Source organism: Leptonychotes weddellii, chromosome 12 (genome assembly GCF_054177405.1).
Source record: "Leptonychotes weddellii isolate Sample4059 chromosome 12, ASM5417740v2, whole genome shotgun sequence".
Taxonomy (NCBI): Eukaryota; Metazoa; Chordata; class Mammalia; order Carnivora; family Phocidae; genus Leptonychotes; species Leptonychotes weddellii.
In genome coordinates this window covers 53723735-53732906 of record NC_138380.1, presented here as the reverse complement: position 1 = coordinate 53732906, position 9172 = coordinate 53723735, and the positions used below count along the sequence as shown (strand labels likewise).

Genomic DNA, 9172 nt, shown 5'->3' with positions numbered 1-9172 from the left:
AAAAAAAAAAACTAATGATGTATTGTATGGTGATTAACATAACATAATAAAATAAAAAAAGGGGGGGAATATAAGTACCTCAGACTTGCTGAAAGTGTTAGTGTGCCAAGAGATTGGTTTGGACTGTGGGATTCACAGACAGATCTGAGGGAGACTGTGAATCCCCTCGACATCACTACAACAAAGTATGAGCTTCTTGCTTGGAAGCATATGCAATTTTCTAAAGAAACCATCTATAGCTTTCATCAGAAAGTCTCTGGTGAGTCTATGACTCATCACAGCCAAACAAAAGCAAAAAACAAAAGATAATTTAGACTTTGGTCAAAACCACGAGGGGAGCCTTTTAATGCCATTCTAAGGAGACTAGATTTATCCCAGGCTGTGAGAGAGCAGTTAAATTTTTTTTTAAAGCTTGTAAGAAATATAAAAATAGGTTTGAAATCTATCTCACTAGCCCAGTGAAAAATAGCACCCATTTAAGCACAGCTGTAGTCATGAAGATAAAGGGGCAGAATACATGCAAGGGATCTAAGGCTTTGGTAACTATCTAAACATAGAACATGAGAGGGACAGAGGAGTATCAGAAGACATCCAGATTTGTAGGCTTGTATGTTGGGTGATACTGTTTACTGAGAGAGCAGACAGCAGGAAGAAGAGGTTTATAAGGTTCAACCTAGGGAATGCTTGTTGGAGTCCTTGAGGTATATCCCAAGGAAGCTGTTGAATAAGGAAATATGTTGTACAAATATCAACTGAACTGAAAAATGACACTGAATTTGTAGGTTTGGATGAGTGGAGCAGTAGGCCTGAAATCCAGACCTCACTAAGTTTAAAAATCACTCAAAAGAGGTATTGAGATAGAGGTAGGGATTACTTACTTCTCTTTCTGTAAGAACAAGGAAGGAGAGAGTTGGGGGTTTTCCTTCAATAGAACATATGGATGGGGGAGATTTCATGTTTTTTTTAATGTGAGAGATATGAATATATTTTTGGTATATTCAGAAAGAGCCAGTTAAGAGGAAGAGGGACAGATGTCAAGAGTAGCTGGTCAGACAAAGTCCAAGGCAGGAACTAAGACAGGAGCAATGTCACCAATTTAAGGATAAGACCTGCAGAAAAGAGGTGAACAATTTCTATAAAACTAGAGACAAGAAAGTGTGTGCACTTGTGACTTCACAAATCTTAATGCATATATCTGAAAAGAAAGTTGAGTGAGGGAAAACCAGAAAAACTCACATTCTCTGTGAAGTTTTAAATATGTTCACTGGCTTAAAGCAAGGAGCATGAGAGGAGAAGAGCCCTTGAGACTGCAGAATTCTGGAAGGTCTTCTCCCAGGTTGGGAGGATGGCATGGTGAACAGCACTGACCCCTCAGCTCCGTCTGGAAGCCGTACATGGAGCAGCAACAAGATGCTCACTGGTGCTGCAGGGCACCCATGGAGTTCAGCAAGCTGGGTGTGGGAATGAAGTAGGTGGGTGACCGAATTCAAGCACAGCTTGGGGATTTCAGGGCAGATGCAACAGAAGGAGGCAGACTTTTCCAGAGTCAAAGAAATGATGCACTTCAGGTTGGATGAAGTAGGAGATAAAGCGGTGAGGCATGACAAACTGGGAGGAAAAGCAGGGATCGAGAGGGGAGAGACGTCCACAAGTAAGCTACAAAGCAAACTGGTTCAAGTTAGGTGTCTAATTACTTTGAATGAAATGGGAAAATAAAATTAGCTCCAGGATTCATGTCTATCTTATTTTAATAAAATAGTCGAACTTTACTAATATCTGTACTTGTATGATTCCCATTTATTTTTATAATGCTTTAGAGAAAAAAAATTCCTTCATAATTGAGGAAATAAGATTGAATAATCAAGTACACCATCCCACATTCCTGAAATCTACATAATCTATCACGACACAGAACCAGATCTTGTGAGCACAGATAGTCTACTGATCTCTATCCTTAAAACACATCTACTTAAATTGTATGTTTGGATTAAGTGCTTGTGTTTTTACTTAGGAAGTCCTTATTTTAACTAATCTAGGCCCATCTTTCTGTTCCCATTTCTATGCTTTTATCCATTTTCCCCTTTGCCCATTCCACCTTCTTAAACATCCTATATTCTAGCCATACTCAAACTTTATGCACTGAATTGTGTTTCCCCAGAAAATATGTGAGGCCAACCCCCTGTACGTCAGAATGTGACCTTATGTGAATAGATTTTTTTATGGAGGTAATCAAAGTAAAATGAGGTAATTAGGGTTGGCTCTAATCCAAAAATGACAGGTTTCCTTATAAATGGGGGAAATTTGGACACAGAGGCAGACAGGCACACAGGAAGAATGCCATGTGAAGGTGAAGGCAGAGATCCGTGTGATGCGTCTACAAGCCAAGGAACACCCAAAATTGCCAGCAAACCACCAGAAGTTAGGGGAGAGGCATGGAACAGATGCTTCCTCATAGCCTTCAGGAGGGACCAACCCTGCCAATACCGTGATATCTGATTTCTAGCTTCCAGAACTATGAGGCAATAAATTTCTAAGACCCAGTACTTTGTTATCGCAGCTCTGGGAAACTAATACACATACCATATACTTTACTTGCAATTCACTAAGTTTACTATACTTTTTCCCCCCAAAATTTTGTGTTTTTAAAGACATGCTCCTTCTACATAATATTCCATTTACAACCTCATTCTTGGCAAAATTTTATTCTTCTTACAGATTGGACTCAGGCATTTCTTCTACGATGCTCCCCTTCACCCACCATGGTTCCCAAAGCAGACATTTCTCCCTAAAACCTTAACAACTTGTATTTATAATGGCTGTTGACTTACTGGAATCCCACCAAAGAAAGCGAGCACCTTAAGAACAGAGCACATGTCCTATTCCTCTTTATATCCCCAACCTTTGCCACCATGACCAGCTCTGCCAATCAAGACTTTATATGGAAAACAAAAAAATAATGGATGCACATCTCAAAATAAGAACAATTACATGTAAAGAGAGTTGAATATTTTAGCCAGTTTTACATTTAAAGTAGCAATAAAGATAATAAGATAATGCTGTCTTATGTAGAGCTCTTCATTATGAGTCTTCTTATTTACCCTTCATCATAAAAACTACAAATGACTATTAAATTTCTGTAAAATGAAATGTTAAATATCAGAGAATAATTTTATTTTTACCAAATTTTAAACTGACTTTGGTACACTACAGAATAATTCTATATTCCTGATGCATGCTAGAATCAAGGCTCAGACAGGTCAAGATACAAACAAGCAAAGGGCTTCATTTATTTAATATGTGGACATGAACTTTGTCTTATATGCTGTCTTTGAATGGTGGTTGAGAGTGGCGAGGGACGCCTTGGAGTTCTGAGGCAAAGTCCTGAGAGATGTTTTATTTCTTTACTGCATAGGGGGCTTAGGGCATGCTTTCCATCTGTGACATAAGAGTTATGAGAATTCTATCCCTAATGTATTTGACTGCAGTACATCAAAGTTGTTAGTTTCTGTGTCTTTATTTGTTCACATTTGTCTTTATATAATTCCAACTCCCACATATTGAAAAATAGTCTTTGCTTATATAGTTTGGCAGAAAGTACGATGTAATAAAAAATTTGAGATTTCACTAAAGTTTCCTCTGCAGTCTTATATGTAATATAAAAACAATATTATACATGTGAGTCATACTTGATATAGTTCAAAAAATTTCCACACTCATCATTTAAGGTAATTTTCAAAATAACAATAGAAGAAGGCAGAGCAAATATTAATTACCCCATTTCATGTAAAAAATCACTGAGATGCAAACATTAATCAGTTGATTCAGAGTGGCAAAGCTAGTTAATAACTGAGCTCTCTGGGATTCAGACTTCCTTATTTCTGATAAATTGTTCTCTCGTGTTTCTTAAATGTAATCAGTATGTATTTTTAAATGATTACTCTCAAAAATAATATCACTATATATTTACAGGTTCCCTAACTTGTGGTTAAGAAAAGTTTTCATAAATTGACATTATAACTATATTTCTTTCCTCTGATGGTGGATAAAATTTACCTCTTTCTAGATCACTAATATACTATAAACGTATTTTATAAATTCTTATAATATTGATTATAACACTAACCTAAAAAACAGAACAATTTTAAGTATTAAGATATACTACAGAGCTAAAAATAAATTACCCAACCTAGTCATTTAACTAAGTGCATTTATCATTAATTTACTATGCTTTTAAGAGAAATACTCAGCTCATTAAATGTAGAGATTACTCTTTCCCATTCTATAGCTTCATATATAAAACAAATATGCCAAATATATTTTATTCAAAAAGGTAAATAAGTTACTCACCTATGCTCTAATTTTTGGAGATATTTTAAATAAAGAATATTCAAAGGAATGACAGATTTAAATTATTTCACACATTGGACTTAGCTAGTTAATGTAGCAGAATGTTTGACACCCATAATGTCAAATATATGACATCCCTAAAACTTTAAAATTTCTTTTATTTATGTACTATACATTTATTAAGCACTGACTGCATCAGGCACTTTAGAGATCTAGTGAAAAATACCTTTTAAAGTTTACAGGCTGGCATGAAAAGCAAGAATGCAAATAATAAATACTATAATAGAGATGTGCAAGGGTTCTATGGGACCAAAAAAAAAAAAAAAAAAAAAAAGGAACCCAGGCAAAGTTAGAAATCATCTGTACAGAGTAATGAATTGAGTCTTGAAGGATATAACATCAGAGGTAAGGAGCAATAATTTTCCTGGCAGAGGTAACCGGATGTGCAATGACTACCAAGACATTATGACATGGTAGATTTAGAGAACTGAAAATTAATTGTTAATTGAAAATGAGGTGACATTGGGGGATTGTGGAAGATGAGACTGGGGACAGAAGTGGGACCAGGTTTTGACTACCTCTGCATGTGGTAGGGAGTCTATAAAATTCCTTTCTCAAAGCTATAGAGCAATTCAGCTTGTTCAGAGCCAGCATTCTGGAAAGGAAACAGTGGGTGATGGGTTGAGGGATTAAGAATGGAAAAATAAAGAGTTACTTTAAAACCAATTTAAAATAGTACTGGCTGGGGGCACCTGAGTGACTCAGTCAGCTGAGTGTCTGACTCTTGGTTTCGGCTCAGGTCATGATCTCGGGGTCATGGGATTGAGCCCCGCATGGGGCTCAATGCTCGGTGCAGAGTCTGCTTGGGATCTCTATCTCCTCTCCCTCGTACCCTCCCCTGGCTCGTGCTCTTGCAATCAATCAATAAATAAAATCTTTAAACAAATAAAATAGTACTGGCTGAATCATTGTTCTCTAGGATGCTTCAGACGTCTCAGGAATCAATGACTATTGCTGCTAGTTCTAAGGGGTTTTGTTTGGTTGGTTTTTGGTTTTCTAGAGTTGTTATGTCATCCACAGTGGCTCTGGGAAAATGTAGGTATGTACATGTAGTTGTATTTTTTAATAAATGTTTTTATAATAGTTTTATATTTGTAAAAGTGTTACAAAGATAGTACAGAGTAGCTACATACTCTCCACCCAGTATCTCTTGTTAACATTTTATTGTGCTGAATTGCCACAACTAAGAAACAAATTAGTACATTACTATTAACTAAACTCCACACCTCATTTAGATTTCACTAGTTTTTTCCCCCTAATGTTCTTTTTCTGTTTTAGGATCCCACCCAGGATGCGTTATTACATAGTCTTTACATCTTATAGCCTCTTCTCATCTGTGACAGTTTCTCAGATGTCACTTGTATTTCATTTCATACTTTTGAGGAGTACTAGGTTAGGTATTTTGTAGAACGCCCCTCAGTTTGGGTTTGACAATTGTCTTTTCTGATGGTTAAAGCCTGGGGCTATGGGTTTTGGTGATAAATACCACTGGGGTGAAGGGTCATTTAATAGGACATTATGATCACATCTTATCAAAGGGTATATGCTATCAACAAGATACCACTGTTAATGTTAACTTTATCTGAGATTGTCTTTGCCAAGTTTCTCCACTCTAAAGTTACCTCCCACCCTCACCTCACCCTTTGTCTTTTTTTCCTTTTGTTTGTTTTGTTTGTTTTTATCTGAATATAGTTGACACACAATGTTACATTAGTTTAAAGTATACAACTTACTAATTTGACAAGTTTATACATTATGTTATGCTCGCCACAAGTGTAGTTACCATTTGTCCCATTACATGCTATTATCCTTTATACATTCTCTATTCTTTGCACAGGAGTTACTCAGTACAGTCTACAATCAAAGGGCTAGGTAAGGGGTGCATTAAGCACCATTTTCCAGGGGTGGGGAAGTATCTACATATGTTATCTATAATTCTTTTGGAATTCTTTAAAGGAACTTGTCTCCCATATATTTGTCTCCATTTGTTTAGTTATTCAATCATTTATATTGGTATGGACTGATTTCAAAGATATTTATTTTATGTTTTGGATTATAACTCCACACTGTGTTATATATTTTGTTGTTCATATTGTTCCGGATTTTGGACATTGGGAGTTCCTTCAAGTTGGATCCTGTAACCTTTTGACATATCCCATTTTATTATTTTCTACCACTTCTCTAGCTATGCTTTGAATATAAACTGTAGCATTCAGGTATTTTATCTGAATAAAGCTGGAAGAAAATGAAATGTTAATCTTGACACTGTTATATATAACATAATATTCACAGATCTAGACACATTTTATTATTTGGAGAGACTATCATGTTTAAGTCATTATATCAATTAAGATATTTAGTAAAAGATGGAAGTAACACACAAAACCACCTAATTCAATGTATAGTAAATAAAGCTCACTTAAAATGGTACTCCATCCACTGTAGTTCTTTTTGGACAAGTAATGTTAAAACTAAGGTTAAAACCGGCTTTAAAAAACAGTGCAAAACGTTTGGTTAGAGATTCTCGAAAGCTGAATTCTTATGTTTAACTACTTAAAATGACAGGTCTGCCACCCTAATTTTCATAGTAATAGCAAAGAAAAACACTCTGAGATTAATTTTGCTTTTCATTATACAAGTTAATTTTCTTTTCAAAGACATGTATTATTTGTTCTAAGATATAGTTAGCTAACTACCAAGTTATACACCTTACCTATCAGCACTAACGAAAAGAATCTTTAAAAAGACTCAAAGAAAAACCTTATGATGGTCTTTGATTTTAATGTCTAGAAAGACCAACGATCACAGACACTTAAACCATCTATGCCATCTTCTAACAAACCTACAAATGCTAGACAAAAATCCAGGCAGATTCACAATCTCTACCTTTCATTCCCCACACTGCAAATCCTCCCCGCCCCCGCTCATTCTACTACCCCAAATTAACAGCTTCTGATGCATTCCAATGCTCATTTCTTTACTCAGCATATTTTGTGTCATTGGCAAGATGATATGAGGTTGTAAAAGGGATTTATACTGGCAATAAATAGGTGTGAACCTGCATTTTACTTAGGTTTTCACTAATCTGTAACTGTGAGTGTATTGACTTAATAGGGGGAATGGCAAAAATGAAACCAGGATAAAGATCACCATAAACTTGAAGTCAGATGTCTGGACTCAAATTCCAACCAGCAATGTTCAATACTGTATGATGTAGCAGGCTCCTCTGCTTTAAAGGCATCCTTTAAAATGGATGATTTAAATATATTGTCTCCCAGATTCCTTCTAGTTCTGAAGTCTATGATGCTCTGACAAAAATTTTTGTTTGATAATTCCTCAGACAACCAATTCACTCACTGCATTTGATTTTCCTGGAGCAACTTCAGATACAGCTCCATCTTTTCTTGGAGGCTTTCTCCCCCAAAATGTAAGCCCTGGAGGCTTGAGTTATCTTTATGCAAAGTTATCTTTGTAACTCAGGAGAGAATAAAGATTTTTGAGATTATTATTTTAATCAGTCACATATTCAAGCCCGTTTTGTACAGGATAATAAAAGTTTGTATTAATGAAGCTATTTCTTAAGAAGGAAGGATAGTCAGTATACCTCCCCTCCATCAGGGGCCTGTTCCCAGTCTTGAGCTAGGCAACTGTGAGAGAGGTAGTATTTTCTTCACATCGAATCATCCAGAGTTCCAGGACAAGCTATAAGAAGATGGAATATATATAATATAATAGAAACTCTTTTGTTTCCACCTATGTTTCTTAGAGCATGTTATGGATTGAATTGTGTCCCCCCAAAATTCATGTGTTGACATCCTGTCCCCTAATACCACAGAATGTGACCTTATTTGGAAATAGAGTCCTTATAGATGTAATTAGTTAAGATGTGCTCATAATGGAGTAAGGTGGGCTTAATCCAAAATGACTTATATATAAAAAAAAGAAATTTGGACATAGACACGGGGAGATCACCATGTGAAGACCAGCATTATGCTCCTAAAAGCCAAGGAACTATCAGAAACTAAAAATTTTAGAGACAGGACTAGAACAGTTCCTTCCCTAGAGACTTCAGGGGGGACCATGGCCCTGATGACACCTTGATTTTAGACTTCTGGCCTCCAGAACTGTAAGACAACACAATTCTGTTGTTCTAAGCTACCCAGTTTGTGATACTTTGTCATGGCAGCCCTAGGAAATTAACACAAGCTGTAACACGGGGGTGTAGTATGGGGGGTGGTGGGGTGGATTTCTTTTTATATCTCTTTCAGCAAATGTATTTGTACCATCACTGGCTTATAGATTTGTTTTGCCTGTGCTGCTGTTTTGGGTTACAACACCTGCCAGTATATGCATTTTTATAGGTTATGAGGCACCTGGTTTCAAATATGGGGTTTTGTCACTTTCTAGCTGTGTAATTAACCTCACTGATTTTCAGTCCCCTGAAAATAGTAACACTTGATCTAACAGAGTAATGTAAGTGAATAACAATGTAGAGACAAATACAAGAGTATATAGTGTGAAGAATAAGATCCAGGACCTTGCAGCCAGGTTGAATGATTTCAAATTCAACTCCTCCCTTTACTAGTTCTGTGACTGAACTATAAACTCAGTTCCATCATTTTAAAATAAGAATGATAATAGTACCTGTGTCTTAAAGTTGCCCTGAAGATCAAATAAGTTAATGCATAAATAGATCTTAGAAAATTGTCTGGCACACAGAAAGTATTCAATAAATGATATCTGAAAGTCCCTTGTAAACTATAAA

The 9172-nt window shown here is 36.1% G+C and overlaps 1 protein-coding gene across 2 annotated transcripts in view; it reads right to left on the bottom strand.

The window, feature by feature from the left end:
- AGMO (alkylglycerol monooxygenase) overlaps positions 1-9172 on the bottom strand; it is a 320330-nt gene that overhangs the window by 196418 nt on the left and 114740 nt on the right. The gene's annotated exons all lie outside the window — the stretch shown is intronic.